The sequence below is a fragment of the Alexandromys fortis genome, unplaced genomic scaffold, assembly GCF_014885135.2.
Source record: "Alexandromys fortis isolate MF-2015 unplaced genomic scaffold, M_Fortis_MF-2015_v1.1 scaffold_225, whole genome shotgun sequence".
In the NCBI taxonomy this organism is placed as follows: domain Eukaryota; kingdom Metazoa; phylum Chordata; class Mammalia; order Rodentia; family Cricetidae; genus Alexandromys; species Alexandromys fortis.
In genome coordinates this window covers 1,172,894-1,190,642 of record NW_026068119.1, presented here as the reverse complement: position 1 = coordinate 1,190,642, position 17,749 = coordinate 1,172,894, and positions in this window count along the sequence as shown.

Sequence of the window (17,749 nt, the reverse complement as noted above, 5' to 3'; positions counted from 1 at the left end):
GGCTGAGTCCTAGGCGCGCGCTTCCCCACACCCCCAGCTCCTAGCTTGCTCCCTCCAGCAACCCTGGAATCCTTGCGCGCCCACACCACACCCCCTAGGGCCTGAGGCACGAGCCAGCTCCTCCTCCGGGAGCCCTGGGCCACCTGCTATGGTCGCAAGATTTTGTTTGGACCTATCAAAAGCATACTAGCAAAGATTGCTTGCTAAGTCAGGGCTCTTTCCCCAGTGGTCCATAAACTGGAGGGCTAATAATGTACAAGTACCCAGCACAAAGCTTGGAGTACTACAATTTATAACCATTTTCATCTAGCGCCTTCCTCAACAAGCCACTCTGACCGGGAATCTGGGATTCTAAATCCCTTGTTTTCCTTTTCCTCTTTTTTTTTTCTTTCATTTCTTTTTCCTTTTAGTACAGTGTGGTCTCGAACTGACCACCCTTCTGCCTCACCCTCCCAATACTGGAATTATTATGGGCTCGTACCACCACAGCTGGCATTTTTTTCCCACCTTGCTTTGAAACAGTGCCTCACACTGTAGCTCAGGCTGGCCTTGATCTTCCAGTGATCCTCCCTCCAGCTTCACCTTCCCATCTTTTGGAATTACAGGTGTAATTGTCAACAAGTCCAATGTTCTTTTATTTGCGCGCAGTGTGTGTATGTGTGTGCCTCATGTGTGCAGGTGCCCAAGAAGGCTAGCAGAGGGCATTAGAGTCTATGGACCTGGAGTTAAAGGCAGTTGTGAGCCACTGAATATGAGAGCTAGGAATTCCAGGCTATGCAACAATGAGAGCAAGTGCTCTTAATCACTGAGCCGTCTTTCTTTTTCTTTTCTTTTTTTTCTTTTATTTTTTTCAAGACACGGTTTCACTGTTTAGCTCTGGTCTAGCTGCCCTGGAACTTGCTTTGTAAACCGGACTGGCCTCAAAATCACAGACATCCACCTGCCTCTATCTCGTTAGTGTTAGGTGCACCACCACCACCCTGGCCCACTGAGCCATCTTTCTAGCCTCTTTTTTTCTTTATAAACAGCTTTACTGGGGCTGGAGAGATGGCTCAGAGGTTAAGAGCACTAGCTGTTCTTCCAGAGGTTCTGAGTTCAATTCCCAGCAACCACATGGTGGCTCACAACCATCTGTAATGATATCTGGTGACCTCTTCTGGCCTACAGGCATACATGCAGACAGAATACTGTATACATAATAAATAAATAAATATTAAAAAAACAGCTTTACTGAGATATACTTCACCTTTCATATAAGTCATGTATTTAATGTATACAGTTCAGTGGCATCTTAATATAATCACAAAGATGTGCAACCCATCACTGCTATGTAATTCCCAAACATTTTCATTACTTCTAATAGAAACTCTGTAGCAAGCAATTAGCTATCATTCTCCATTCCCCTCATATACATACCCAAGCTCTGGAAATCACTCATGTACTTACTGACTATGGAGCTGCTCTTCAGGACATCTCAAATACAATCATAATCATGCAATATAAATATATGTGTTTTTATATTCTTTCACTTAATATTTTCAAGTTTTGACAGAGTTAACCATGGATGAAGACTTTCTTTTTGGGCCAACTAATATCCTGCTGCATGGATAAGCCCAAATTGGGCTATTGTGCATAATGTAAGTAGGAACAATTCTATACATTGTTTCTACATAAAATCTCAGGGTTTCTCTGTGTAACAGTCCTAGCCTACTACTACCACCACCACCACCACCACCACCACCACTGGGTTTGAACCTTGAATTCCTAATCCTTCTGCCTTCACCACCTTCGAAATGTTGGGATTACATATGAGCACGACTTTCTTTTGGATTCACATGTATATGAGTACATGAGTATGGCAACCATCTGCACCCTTGTGCACATGCACCGAGGCCAGAGCAGAACATTTGATGTCTTCTTCTATTGCTCTCTGGCTTATTGTCACCTGTCTCCACTCCTCCAAAGCTGTGGTTGTGGACACATGTATAGCCATTATTGACTATTTACATGGGTGCTGAAAATTCAAGCTCATTTCCTCATACATACAGAGCAAAAGTTCTTGCCTGCCAAACCATGCCCCCAGCCTTCTTTTTGGATCTTTGAGACACTCTTTCTATAAAGCTTTGCAACTCACATGTACAACAGTAAACTAGGTTGTCTTTAAACTCTCAGTGATCTTCCAAATTCTAGAATTAGAGGTATTTGATATCACTCTGGCTCCTATTTTTTGTTTTATTTTGTTTTTATTTTTCGAGACAGGGTTTCTCTGTAGCTTTGGAGCCTGTCCTGGAACTAGTTCTTGTAGACCAGGCTGACCTCCAATTCACAGAGATCTGCCTGCCTCTGCCTCCCAAGTACTGGGATTAAAGGCGTCCGCCACTGCTGCTGCCTGGCAGCTCCTCTTTTTTGTTTGGCTTTGTTTTGTTTTTTTGAGACAGGATTTCTCTGTGTGGCCCTGTCTATCCTGGAACTCTTTCTGTAAACCAGTGATGTGTGATATTTTGTTTGTATCCTGGAGATCTGAAAGTGGAACTAGCCTAGTTGACCATAGAAGCTAGGCAGTGGTGACACATGCCATTAATCCCAGCACTCCTGGCTCATGCCTTTAATCCCAGCACTTGGGAAGTGGAGACAGGACAGGAACTGATAAAGTGGGTGTGTAAACAGGATCTCAGCTTTTTGAACTGAAGAAGAAGAGAGAAAGGAAGCAACTGGCAGCTGCTCCCAGTTCTTTGAACTTCCAGGTTTTTACCCCAGTATCTGACTTCTGGTTTTTATTAAGATTATTCTAATGCTTCAGACCAAGCTGGCCTCAAACTTGCCTCCTGAGTGCTGGGATTAAAGGTGTGTGCCACCGCTGCCAGGCCATGACTCTTTACTTTTTATTTTAAGATAGGGTCTCAATAAATTGCCCTAGTTGGCCTTAAACTCACTCTATAGCTCAGAATGACAAATGATTTTTCTACCTCGAGTAGTTAGGATTATAAGTCTAACAAGTCCCAGATGTCTTGTTTTGAGATAGTGTCTAGCCCAGGCTTGTCTTGAATTTTTTAAAATTACAATATTGTGTATTGAACCTAGTGCCTTGGACATACTAGGGAAGTACTGTACCACTGAGTTGCATTTTCAGCCCTTTGCGTGGGAGCATATGTATGTGGCCTTCATTCATACACATACTTTTCCCCCCATGGGTGGTAGGTAGCACATGTGTGTGCAATGCATATGTGGGGTCAGAGATTGAAGCCAGGTGTCTTCCTTAAGTATGTTCCATCATATATATTGAGACAGAGTTTCTTGTTTGAACTAAGAACTTGCCAATTCAGCTAGTTTAGCAAACCAACTTGCCACAGGGATCCCATCCTTGCACTAGAATTCCAGGTGGGCTGCCATGGCTGGCAGGCATTCCTGTGGATTCTGGGGATCCAAACTCCAGTCCTCACACTTGGACAGAAAGTGTTTTATACACTGAGAAATCTATTCCATGCCCTTCTTATCTGTCTACCTATCTATCTATCTATCTATCTATCTATCTATCTATCTATCTATTTATTTATCTATTCATTTATAAGTTTTGTTTTGTTTTGATACAGGGTCTCACTATGTAGCCCTGGCTGTCCTGGAACTCTGCCTCCTCTGCCTACCTCTGCCTCCTGAGTGCTGGGATTAATGGTGTGCATCATTATACCAGGCTCTTTTTAATTTTTGTTTTATTTTGGTTTTTATAAGACAGGGTTTCTCTATGCAACAGTTCTGACTGTCCTGGATCTTCCTCTGTAGACAAGGCTGGCCGCAAACTCACAGAAATCACGTGCCTCTGCCTCCTGAGTGCTGTGATTAAAGGCGTGTGCCACCACCACCCAGCTCATTTTTTCATTTTTTTACCCAGCTCAGTTTTCATTTTTAACTTGTCCAGAATAGCCTTCCATTCACTCTGTAGCCTACACAGGCTTTGAACTCTTGGTTTTTCTGACTTAGCCTCTTGATTAGCTGGGATTACAAATCTGCTCCACCAGGGATGGATAGCCTCAAAGTAGTTTTTTAAGTATTTATTGCTGGGCAATGGTGGCACACATACACGCATTTAATCCCAGTACTCGGGAGGCAGAAACAGGCAGATCTCTGTGAGTATGTAGATCAGCCTGGTCTACAAGAGCTAGTTCTAGGACAGCCAGGGCTGATACACAGAGAAACCCTGTCTTAAACCACCTCCCCACCACAAAAAGATTTATTTATTTATTTATTTATTTTTGTTTTTTGAGACAGGGTTTCTCTGTGTTCCTCTGGCTCTTCTGGATCTCACTCTATAGACCAGACTGTCCTCAAACTCACAGAGATCCACCTGCCTCTGCCTCCCAAGTGCTAGGGTTAAATGTGTGTGCGACCACCACCCTGCTTATTTTATTATTTTATGTACATAATTGTTTTTCTGCATTTATATATGTGTACTACCTCTTGGAGGTCAGAAGAGGGCATCACAACCCATGGGACTGGAGTTACAGATAGTTGTGAGCTGTCATGTGGGTGCTGGGGCGTTGAACCCTGGTCCTATGAAAAAGCAACAAATGCTCTTTACCTCTGAAAAAAGTCTCCAGACCTGGTCTCAAACTCTTTATTCCCCTGGCTCAGCTTACCAACTGCAGGAATCATAGGCATGCTTTACCACCCAGAAAAAAATAAATTTTATTTTTTAAACTTTTAAAAGTTTTATATGTGTGGGTACTTTGCCTATATATTAAGTGATGTACTGTAGGCATGCAGTGCCCTTAGAGGCCAGAGGAGGACACAAGATCCCCTAGAACTAGGAGTTATAGACAGTAATTAGTTACCAGAATCAAACCCAGGTCCCCTGGATGAGCAGCCAGTGCTCTTAACCACTGAACCAACTCTTCAGCCCTAAGGATGAATTTTATACTGGGTGTTAAGGAGATGATTCAGCAGTTAATTGAGCATACTGCTCTTGCGGAGGACCCAAGTTCGGTTCCCAGTACCCACATCTGGTAGCTCACAAATGCCTGTAACTCCAGATCCATGGCATGTGATGCCTCTGTTCTCAATGGATATCTACATTCACATGCACTTACTCAAAGGCAAGCACAAGCACATGTAATTAAAAAAAAAATTGAGACAGGGTCTTATTGTGGAGTACTAGTTTAAGATGTGTTACATTTGTTTATGCTGTGGAACATTTGTTTAATGATGCAAAGATGAGTTGCTTTTGTTTATGCTGTGTTTGTTTAACTCTGTGAGGCTGTGCTACTTTGACTGCCTGAAACACCTGATTGGTCTGATAAAGAGCTGAACAGCCAATAGCTAGGCAGGAGAGGGATAGGCGAGGCTTTCAGGCAGAGAGAATAAACAGGAGAAATCTGGGATAGAGGGAGGAATGAGAAAAGAAGAGGAGGACGCCAGGGGCCAGTCACACAGCCACAGAGCCAGGCACGCAGTAAGCAGTAAAGAAAGATGCATAGAATAAAGAAAGGTAAGATGCCTAGATGCAAAATGTAGTTAAAGAGAAATGGGATGGTTTAAGTTAGAAAAGCTGGCTAGGAACAAGGCAAGTTAAGGCTGGGCATTCATAAGTAAGAATAAGTCTCCGTCAGATGACCAAGGCTAGTCACCCAGTCTATGGTTTAGTTGAGAGGGCTGGATTTAACCAGTGCTAATTTCATTTCATACATATATAGCTTGCATACAGCAAGGCCAGCAGGAAGGGGCAGGCATCTTCAATGAAACTTGACACAGAACTTCTGAAGGCTAATCTACATCAACAGCCATAATTCACATATACACCTTGACCTAGAAATCCTATCCCAAGGAAATAGTTCAAAAGAAAAATAAACCATTTACAACTGTTTAAAAAAAAAGAACAAGGGCTGGAGAGATGGCTCAGTGGTTAAGAGCATTGCCTGCTCTTCCAAAGGTCCTGAGTTCAATTCCCAGCAACCACATGGTGGCTCACAACCATCTGTAATGAGGTCTGGCGCCCTCTTCTGGCCTGCAGGCATACAGACAGAACATTTTGTAAATAAATAAATAAATAAATAAATAAATACCACTATAAAAAAAAAAAGAACAAGTCTCCGTGTATTTATCTGAGAGCTGGGCGGTAGGCCCCCAAAGTGTGAAATAAAACACTACAGACAGGGTCTCACCATGTACCCTGGCTGTCCTGGCACTCACTCTGTAGACCAGGCTGACCTCAAACTCACAGAGATTCTCCTGCCTCTACATCCTGAATGCTGGGATTAAAGGTGTGCATCATTATACTCAGTTTTTTGCTGCGGGATAACCCTTCTGTATGCTAGGAATGTTCCTCTCATTGGTTGATAATAAAAGCTGCTTTAGTCTATAGCAAGGCAGAATATAGCTAAGCAGGAACGCCAAACTGGATACAGGGAGAAAGAATGGCAGAGTCAGGAGAGATGCAAGCTAGCTGCCCAAGAAAAGAGATGCTATCCAGTTGCCAAACAAGCAGGACATGGAGAAAATGAGGTAACAAGCCTTGAGTCATGTGGTAAAGCATAGATAGAAATATGGGTTAATTTAAATGTAAGAAGCCGGGCAGTGGTGGCGCATGTCTTTAATCCCAGAACTCGGGAGGCAGAGGCAGGCGGGTCTCTGTGAGTTCGAGATCAGCTTGGTCTACAGAGCTAGTTCCAGGACAGGCTCCAAAGCCACAGAGAAACCCTGTCTCGAAAAACCAAAAAAAAAAAAAAAAAAGATTTTAAATGTAAGAGCTAATAATAAGCCTGAGCTATTGGTCGACCATTAATAATTAATATAAGCCTCTGAATGATTATTTACAGGTGACTACAAGACAGGGTGGGACAGGGGAACCTGTTTACAGTCCTAGCTATTCCAGAACTCTTTCTGTACCAGGCTAGCCTTGAACTCATAGAGATCTGCCTGCCTCTGCATCCTGAATGCTGGAATTAAAGGCATGTGCCACCACTGCCCAGCTTCTAAGAAATCTTTTTAAAAGAATGCCTTTTATACTGTATTACCATTTTCTGATTGCCAGTATGCACTATCACACTCAGCTCCCTTTTGTTTTATTTTACTTATTTATTTATTTAGGCCTTTTGTTTTTGTTGTTTTTTGAGACAGGGTTTCTCTATAGCTTTGGAGCCTGTCCTGGAACTAGCTCTTGTAGACCAGGCTGGCCATGAACTCACAGAGATCTGCCTGCCTCTACATCCCCCGAGTGCTGGGATTAAAGGCGTGCGCCACTACCGCCCGGCTCTATTTTGGCTTTTTTTTTTTTTAACGTGTGTATGTGTTTGCATATGTGCCAGAGAATAACTTAATTTGCATGAGTCAGTTCTTTCCATCTAGTATGTGGGTCCTGTGAATTGAACTCAGGCTATTAGGCTTGGTTGTGAACATCTTTACCCTAGTTTGTTTTCTCACACAGGATATCAATATGTAGCCCAGACTATCCTCAGATTCACAATGATCCTTTAGTCTCAGACTTCTGAGTACTGGGATTACATTTTTATGCCACCATGCCCAAGCTTCCTTTTATTGATATTTCTATTTATTCATTTGTTTTTTTTTGTTTGTTTATTTGGTTCTGGAATTCACTCTGGAGATCAGGCTGGCCTTGAATTCAGAGATCTGCCTTCCTCTGCCTCTAGAGTGCTGGGATTAAAGGAAGGCACCACTAATGCCCAGCTTGAACCCACTATCTGGCCAAGGCTGCCCTGAACTCCTGATTCTCCTGCCTTGCTACCTCCTGAGTGCTAGGATTAAAGATGTGTGGCTCTATTCTGACTCTCCATATTCTTTTAATTTTATACTTCAAAAAATTCTTTGTTTCACTTAGCCTGTTTCTTCTAACTAAAGATCTTTGAGTATGTGGTAATTCTTTATTGCATGCTGGACATTTATGACTCTTTTGTGGTTTGAATGTCTGATTTGTTGCCTTCCTGAAGAATATTGGACTTTGGCAGGTGGTTAGAGATGCACATGATCCTCTGTTAAGGTCTGTTATTAAGCTTTGGTAGGGCAAGTCTAGGAAGCCTTTACCAACAGTCAGTGTAGCCCTGTTCCTAAGGTGTGACCCTTCTGGGTTTTCAGTGATCTACTTCCTAGATTTTCACCTTATGAACATGCAGTTGAATATTCAACCTAAAATAATGCCAGGCATGGTGGCTCAAGCCTGGAATCTAGGCCAGCTTAGGTTATATAGCAAGACCCTGTCTCAAAAACAAAAAAACAAGACACCAGAAACAAATTTTTGAAACCTAAGGGGGCAGAGATGTATATAACAAATACGCAGGGTGGGCTAGGCTGAGCTATAGATTGCTTACCCCACTGCCTTATACCTAGGTTCACAGAGTAAGAGGGGAAGGGTGGGAGTGGGGGATGAATCTGCAGAGGTTATTTTTTTTTTTTTTTTTTGGTTTTTCGAGACAGGGTTTCTCTGTAGCTTTGGAGCCTGTCCTGGAACTAGCTCTGTAGACCAGGCTGGTCTCGAACTCCCAGAGATCCTCCTGCCTCTGCCTTCCGAGTGCTGGGATTAAAGGCGTGTGCCACCACTGCCCGGCATGCAGAGGTTATTCTTGTATAATTACAGAGGAGATGGATTCAAGGCCAATTCCAGTGGTTACTCAGCATTCTCATATAAATATCACAAGCTCCAAACACAGTTGTTCACCCAGTCACATCTGTTTCTCAGTCCCTTCTTTCCCATCTTATTTGCTCACACAGGAAGCCTAGGTGCCATCCTTTGGTCCCCATGGCGATCTCTAGTTCAACAGCATTGAATAAGGTCTTTCTTGAAATAACTATGATATCTCTCCCGAGCCTTGTAATGTCTCCTCAGAACTGCTAGTTCACAGATACACATGTCAGCTTGGCAGTCCCACTGGACTACCTAGCAGGAATCTCTATAAAACATGTCCACAAATAGTAAACTGTCCACCCAAAGCTTGCTTCTCACCAAGAATCCATCTCAGAGCAGATGCAAGAGCTTAGTATAGGTGTTAGGGCTTACAAGATGACTCAGGAGTTATGCATGCATATTACTGTGGTAGGGAACTAAATCAGGTTCCCAGCACCCATGTCAAGCAGTTCACAGATGCCTATAACTCCAGATCCAGGGGACCTGGTGATTTTCTCACCTCTGTAGGCACCTATATGCATGAGCACATACCCATACATAAACACACACACACATTAAAAATAAATAAGAATCTTTTAACACCTTAGTTGTCCTTCATCTTTTTTCTCTTAATGCCACTTCTTACCCATTATCAAATCTTATCTTCTCTTCCCTCAGAAACTATCCTCTCCAAGGCTGCACAATCTGCCAGCATATCAATCACTTCATTTGCAATATTGAATTGCAGAAGTACTTTCTAATGCAGAAACCATAAAATCAAAAGAACAACCAGCAAAACATTTTTTTTTTTCGAGACAGGGTTTCTCCGTGGTTTTGGAGCCTGTCCTGGAACTAGCTCTTGTAGACCAGGCTGGTCTCGAACTCACAGAGATCCGCCTGCCTCTGCCTCCCAAGTGCTGGGATTAAAGGCGTGCGCCACCACCGCCCGGCCCAGCAAAACATTTTCTTTGGAGTTTTCTGGCTTGAGGAACTGGCTCAGTGAATAAAGGCTTTGCTATATAAGCAAGAGGAACAGAGCTCAGATCCCCAGAACCCGTGTAAATGCTGAATGGGTGTGGTTCTCCTGTAATTCCAGCACTCAGAAGGCAGAGAGACAGGGAATCCTGAGAACAAGTTAGCTAGGTAGACTAGTCTAACAGTGAGTCCCAAGTTCAATTGACAGACACTGCCTCAATAAATAAGGTGGATATCAACATTGTAAGATACTTGAAAAAACCAGAAAAGTATTTGTGTGCTTCTATTAGATGGCACAACGGCTATTTTTCCTCATATATGGAAGGTACCTACATTCTGGATTTTTTTAAGGTAGAGGGCTAGATCCAGGCAGTGGTGGTGCACGCCTTTAATCCCAGCACTTGGGAGGCAGAGGCACAGCATGAGACAAAGACCCAGTGATAAGGTATCTGATCACAATAAAGCAGAGAGGGATGTATGCTGGTGCTCAACTCACTTTCTCTTTTCTTCTTATTTTATGCAGTCTGGAACTTCAGTCCATAATCAGGGCCTTCCCCCACCTAAACCTCTCTGAAAACAACCTCATAGACACACCTATAAGTGTCTCCTACATGACTCTGGGTTTTATTTTGTTGTTTTGGTTTGGTTTTAAGATAGGGTTTCTTGGGCTGGAGAGATGGCTCAGAGGTTAAGAGCATTGCCTGCTCTTCCAAAGGTCCTGAGTTCAATTCCCAGCAACCACATGGTGGCTCACAACCATCTGTAATGGGGTCTGGTGCCCTCTTCTGGCCTGCAGGCATACACAGAGACAGAATGTTGTATACATAATAAATAAATAAATATTTAAAAAATAAGAAAAAAAAAGATAGGGTTTCTTGTAGCTCAAACTAGTCTCAAGCTCACCTTGTAACGGAGGGTGACCCTAAACTTCTGATCCTCCTGCCTCTATCTCCCTAGTTCTGAATTTTGTGTGCACCACTAAATCTGCCTGGTGGCTTGTCATTTGAATATCATCCCACTTTCCCAACCTTTCTTCCTTCCTTCTCCCTTCCTTGTAAGACAAGGTTATGCTTTGTAGTCCATGCTAGCCTCGAATGCATAATTTTCCTGTCCACACCTTCCTATAATCTTGCTAGATGTCAGTGATGTCCTTATGCCAGAAAAGCCCCATCATTTTACTTCAGTTTTTGTTTCTTTCTTTGTTGCACACACACATCACAAAATGACAGGAAAATGAGGGATGAGGGTGTAGCTTAGTGGCAGAGTACTCTCCAAGTACCTCCAGTACTGCAAAAGAAAATAGAAAAGGAAAGGAGAAAAAAGAAGCACAGGGATCACAGCCAGGCTGGTCTACAAAACAAGTTCCAGGACAGCCAGAACTGTTACACAGAGAAACCCTGCCTCAAAAACAAAAGAGCAAACAACAACAACAACAATAAACAGGAATGAACCCTGGGCAAGCGGACCAATAGCCTTCTTTCTCATTGTACTACTTCTGTTCATGGCCCACACCCTTTCTTTATGAAGTCACGAATTTCCAGAACAATGAATGGCATCTGCTAGCAGCTCCTTTACTACTTTCTGCAATCCTATTTTTTCTTCTGAACTCTACATTCATCTCAGAGAACCTCCCAAGGGCCTACTGAACCTGGTGAATCCTCCTCAGTCCAGCACCAGCTTCCAATAATGAGGTCCATGTGGAGACAGTTGAATCCCAGTGGCCACACAGGAATCTTAGGAACTGGACCCTCTAGTTCTGTTCTTCCAGCTTGTTGTCAGCTTGACAGGATCTACAGTCTAGATTCTATATTCACTAAGAGACCAGCTCTGGTTGTGTCTGTGTGGGAGTTTCTATATTGAGTTAATTGATAGGAAGATCCTCTCTGTGGGTATAGGTAACACCATCCTACGGGCCAGGGTCCAAGAAATAATAAAAGAAGGAACTGAGCTGAGCACAAGCTTTCACCTCTCTCTGCTGACTGTAGACACAATGTGACCAGTTGCCTCAAGCTCCTGCCACTGTGCTTTCTCTGCCATGAGTGGCTGTGCCATCAAACTCTGAGCCAAAATAAACCCTTCCTTTTTGTAAAATTTTATTTTATGTCAATTGGTGCTTTACCTGTTATGTTATGTCTGTGTAAGGGTGTGAGATCCCCTGGAACTAGAGCTACAGACAGTTGTGAGCTGCCATGTGGGTGATGGAAATTGAACCCCGGTCTCTGGAAGAGCAGTCAGTGCTTCTAAATGATGAACCACCTCTCCAGCCCTGTTCTGCTTTCTTCCTTAAGTGCTTCTGTCAGACATTTTATTGCAACAAGGAACATAATGAATACAGCACAATGTAACCAGATGCTTCTTTCCCACCTGCCAGTTCCCATATAACCATTCAGAGGCTTAGTATTACTTATAAATGTTTGACCAATAGCTTGGGCTTTTACTAACTAGATCTTACAATGTAACCCATTTCTCTTAATCTATATATTGCCTCGTGGCCATAGTGTTACCTCATTTTCTACATGTCTTCCTTCCTCAGCAGCTGGCTGGCTTCTCCCAGACTCCACCTTTCTTCTCCTGTATCTCTGCTTGAATTTTCCACCTGTCCATCCTGCCTTGCTATAGGCCAAAGCAGCTTTATTTATCAATCAATGAGAGCAATGCATATTCACAGCATACAGAAAGATATCCCAAGGCAGCTCAACACTTCAGACAAAGGGATCCTGTGTTCCTTCATGGGCACAGCCTTCTGTCTCTCCATTAGCCACAACAAGAATGTGACCTCTCCTGCCAGTGGCACTGGGATTTGTCTCTGCTGCATGAACAAGCTTTTTGGGATCCTATTCCTTTTGGATGTATACCTTGCTCAGCCTAGACATAGTAGGGTGGGCCTTGGACCTTCCACAAAGCAAAGTGTCTTACCCTCTCTTCGGATTGGAGGGGGGAGAGGTGGAAGGGTATATGGAGGGAGTGGGAGGAGGGGAGGAAGTGGGAATTTGGATTGGTATTTTTTAAAGTAATAAAACAATAATAATAAAAGTCTGAAATATTAAAAAAGAAAGAACTCTACTACACTGCTTTATCTTTTTTTAAAATAAATTTTATTTATTTATTTATTTATTTATTTATTTATTTATTTATTATGTATACAGTGCTCCGCCCACATGTATTTCTGCAGGCCAGAAGAGGGCACCAAATCTCATTACAGATGGTTGTGAGCCACCATGTGGATGCTGGGAATTGAATTCAGGACCTTTGGAAGAGCAGGCAGAGCTCTTAAACACTGAGCCCTCTCCACAGCCCCACTGTTTTAGAATAGAAAGACACATTTCTAACTATTTCTAAAACAATTCAAAACTCCACAGATTCAACACAATGCCCATTAAAATCCCAGCAAAATTCTTCAAAGACCTCGAAAGAACGGTACTCAACTTCATATGGAAAAGCAAAAAACCCAGGATAGCCAAAACAATCCTGTGCAATAAAAGAACTTCTGGAGGCATCACAATCCCTGACTTCAAACTCTACTACAGAGCTACAGTACTGAAAACAGCCTGGTATTAGCATAGGAACAGACAGGAGGACCAATGGAACCAAATAGAAGACCCGGATATCAATCCACACATCTTTGAACACCTGATTTTTGACAAGGAAGCAAAAATAAAATGAAAAAAAAGAAAGCATATTTAACAAGTGGTGCTGGCATAACTGATATCAACATGTAGAAGAATGAAAATAGACCAACATCTATCACCATGCACAAAACTCAGGTCCAAATGGATCAAAGACCTCAACATTAAAGCCAGCCACACTGAACCTCATAGAAAAGAAAGTGGGAAGTACACTTGAATACATTGGCACAGAGAACCACTTCCTAAATAGAACCCCAGCAGTACAGACACTGAGAGAAACAATAAATGGGACCTCCTGAAACTGAAAAGCTTCTGTAAAGCAAAGGACACAGACAACAAGACAAAACGACAGCCTACAGAATGGGAAAAGATCTTCACTAACCCCACATCAGACAGAGGGCTGATCTCCAAGATACACAAAGAACTCAAGAAATTGGACACCAAAAGAACACATAATCCAATAAAAAAAAATGGAGTACAGGGCTGGAGAGGTGGCTCAGCGGTTAAGAGAACTGACTGTTCTTCCCAAGGACCCGGGTTCAATTCCCAGCACCCACATGGCAGCTCACAACTGTCTGAAGATCCAGTTCCAGGGGATCTGACACCTTCACACCAATGCACATAAAATAAAGTTAAATAAACCATAAAAAATTTTAAAAAATGGAATACAGACCTAAACAGAGAACTCTCAACAGAGGAATCTACAATGGCTGAAAGACACTTAAGGAAATGTTCAACATTCTTAGTCATCAGAGAAATGTAAATCAAAACAACTCTGAGATTTCATCTTACACCTTTAAGAATGGCCGAGATCAAAAACACCGATGACAAATTATGCTGGAAAGGTTGTGGGGAAAAGGGAACACTTCTGCATTGCTGGTGGGAATGCAAGCTGGTACAACCCCTTTGGATGTCAGTGTCACAATTTCTCAGAAAATTAGGAAACAACCTTCCTCAAGACCCAGTAATACCACTTTTGGGTATATATCCAAAGGATGCTCAATCGTGCCACAAGGACATGTGTTCAATTATGTTCATAGCAGCTTTGTTTGTCATAGCCAGAACCTAATGGAAACAACCTAAATGCCCCTCGACCGAAGAATGAATGAGGAAAATGTGGTACATTTACACAATGGAATATTACACAGCAGAAAAAAATGACAACAGCTTGAATTTTGCAGGAAAATGGATGGAGCTCGAAAACAATATTTTGAGTGAGGTAACCCAGACACAGAAAGACAATTATCACATGCACTCACTCATAGGTAGTTTTTAAACATAAGGCAAAGAAAACCAGCCTACAAATCACAATCCCAGAGAACTTAAACAACAATGCAGACACTAAGAGAGACTTACATAGATCTAATCTACACAGAGAGTAGAAAGTAGAAAAAGACAAGATCTCCTGAGTAAATTGGGGAGGGTTGAAGGGCGAGGGAGAGGCAGGGAGGGAAGCAGAGAAAAATGTAGAGCTCAATAAATATCAATAAAAAATGAAAAAAAAGAATTCAAAACTCCATGTTCAGGACTAAAATAGACATGTAAAATTATGTAGTAATAAAATTGGAAGTCTGCCAAAATAAATAAATTCTAGTGTTTGTTTCCCACAACACTGTGCCAAAGTATAAAATACAGTTTTATACAAAAGAAAAAAAAAGAATGTGACCTCTCTAGCCAGGCATGTTGATATGTCTTTAAACTTAGCACCCAGTAGGCAAAGACAGGTGGATCTCTATGAGGCCAGTCTGGTCTACATAGGGAGTTCCAGGATAGCCAGGGCTACACAAAAAGACTGTCCCAAAAAAATAAAAAACAAACAAAAAACTGGCCCCTCTTTCCACACCAGACCTTTGTCCTCTTAGTATTGATCCTAAGGACTCCCCAGGCACTTGGAGTTGTTTCCAGAAAACAGATGTGTTGCATTTGTAAAGCTGTGTTACTGTGCTTATCTAAAACATCTGATTGGTCTAATAAAGAGCTGAAGAGCCAATAGCTAGGCAGGAGAGGGATAGGCGGGGCTGGTAGGCAGAGAGGGGAGCAAGAGATATCAAGGTACAAGAGAACCAGGAGAGTAGAACTCTAGGGGCCAGCCACCCAGTCACACAGCCTGCCGCTTAGTAAGAGTGAAAGTAAGACATGCTACAGAAGTAAGAAAAGGAAAAAGCCCAGAGGCAAAAGGTAGCTGGAATAATTTAATTTGAGGAAAGCTGGCTAGAAATAAGCCAAGCTAAGGCTGGGTATTTATAAGTAATAAGACTCCATGTGTATTTATTTGGGAGCTGGGTGGCAGGTCCCCAAAAGGGTCAAGAATAAAAACAACCAACAATATAGATCTTTCCCCATGAAGACTCAGGATTGAACTTCAAGGAGTTCCCTTTCTAGAAGATGCAAAACTAGAGACAGCCCTGTGGGAAGTCAAGGACCACCCACCTCCAACCAGGTCTAGTAAGGTGAGCATCCAAACTGCCTAGGCTCCCACAAAGCCAGTACGTGCAGTAGGATCAAAAACCCATTGCCATTGTTCTTGAGGTCTCAGTAGTCCTCATTGTCTGCTATGTTCAGTGAGACCAGTTTTAACCCAGGCTTTTTCAGATCCAGGTCAGCTGGTCTTGGTGAGATCCCGATAGAACATCCCCATTGTCTCAGGTCCTTGGACTTCCCACAGGGCAGGGAACCCTGATTGCTCTTTGGGCTGACAAGGGAGGGGGACTTGATTGGGGGAGGAGGAGGGAAATGGGAGGCGGTGGTGGGGAAGAGACAGAAATCTTTAATAAATAAATTTAAAAAAAAAGAAATATAGGTTAAAAAACAAAAACAAAAACTAGAGATAGCTTCTATCTAGGTATCAGGCTCAGAGTCCCTTAGGCTTCATCCATATGAATGTAGAGTTGAGGGAGCTTGGAAGCTAAGAAGGGGATTTGAAGCACTAATATGTGGATGAGATAACTGAGAGCAAACTCTTTTTCTCCACAGTACCTTTTCTGATGACTTATCAAAAGGCAGACTGGGGTTGTCACAGAGGACTAGACAATTCAAATTCAGAGCGGTTCCCAGCAGCATACATCAAGAGTAGATGAAGTCTGGTCTAACTACCTACTACAATGTGCTCCCAAGATATCCTGACCTGCTCTACTCTCTTCCCTCCTCAATGTGATCTCAGATGACTCTACTATAGGAACAGAGTCAATCATAGCAAAGTTCACTACAAACTACCATCATGCTTGCCAGAGAGGCAAGGTGCTCTCCATGGTGCAGACAAACATCTGGCCCCAATCAAAGGAAATCTCAGCCTCCGCGTCAGACCACTCACTATGTCTCAGCTTACCCAAGAGAAACTGAGAGAGCTGGCCATTGAGATGGCAGAGCCACTGGTACTGGGGGTTGTAGCACTGCCCACCTCCAGATGGATCCTGCCCCACTGCTGTAATAGTGACCAGTTCCCATGCAGACTGAGCAGAGTAGGCACAGATATGGCAAGTGAACAGTGACTTCGAGGCACCCATAGCAGCTAAGAGGACACAAGGACCTGGGAAGGTTTAAGGAAGTACTCCCTTTTTACTCCAGAGCCCTTGCCAAGCCTGAGGATATGTCCCTACATTCAAAGACAACAGCTGGGCCTTCCCTTAGAAAGCCCCCCTTTTCCTTTCAGATTTGTTCCCATGATATCCCTTTCTGTTTCCAGGAAAGGAAAGGTCCAAAGAGGCCTGTCTACAGAAAGCTTAAAGGTTGTCAAGGTCTAGGCCTGGAGATATGAGGAATGACTGCTAAAAACCCAGGAAGTCCTTGGAGTGATGCAAATGATCTTGAAGTATATGGAGGGAATGGTCTCATGCATTGTGAATAAACTAATTTATTCGCTCAATTATATGGTTTAAAATGGGTGATATGGTTGCACATGCTTTTAATCTCAGCACTTGAGAGGAAGAAACAGATGGATTTCTGACTTTGACGCCAGCCTGGTCTGCATAGTGAGTTCTTAGGATAGCTATGGCTATGTAGAGAGAATCTGTCTAAAGAAATAAATAAAATGAATGGGTAAAAAGAAGAATCTTTTGGTGTGATCTGTAAAAGAGACTGACACAGGATCTTACTCTGTAGCTCAGGCTGGCCTGGAACTTGCTGTACAACCCAGGCTTATCTCAAAACTCACTATTCCTCTGCTTCTACTTCCCCAGTGCTAGGATTATAGGTGTGAACCACACACATGGTAAAATGACCAAAATATTACATGTTATCTCAACAAAAATATTTTAGGGCTGGAAAGATAGCTCAGCTGGTAAAGTGTTTGCCTTGTAAACATAAGATTATGAGTTTAATCCACAGAATCCATATTTTTAAAAGCCCAACACTGATGGTACACATGTGCAATCTCAACCCTGGCGAGATAGACAGGTAGCTCCCTGGGGCTCACCAACCTTCTAGCCTAGTGTACTTGGCAAGTTCCAAGCCAGTGAGGGATGCTATCTCCAAAAATAAATAAATAAATAAATATAAAAAATAAAAAAGAAAGATGGGAACAGAATGACACCCAGGGTTGCCTTCT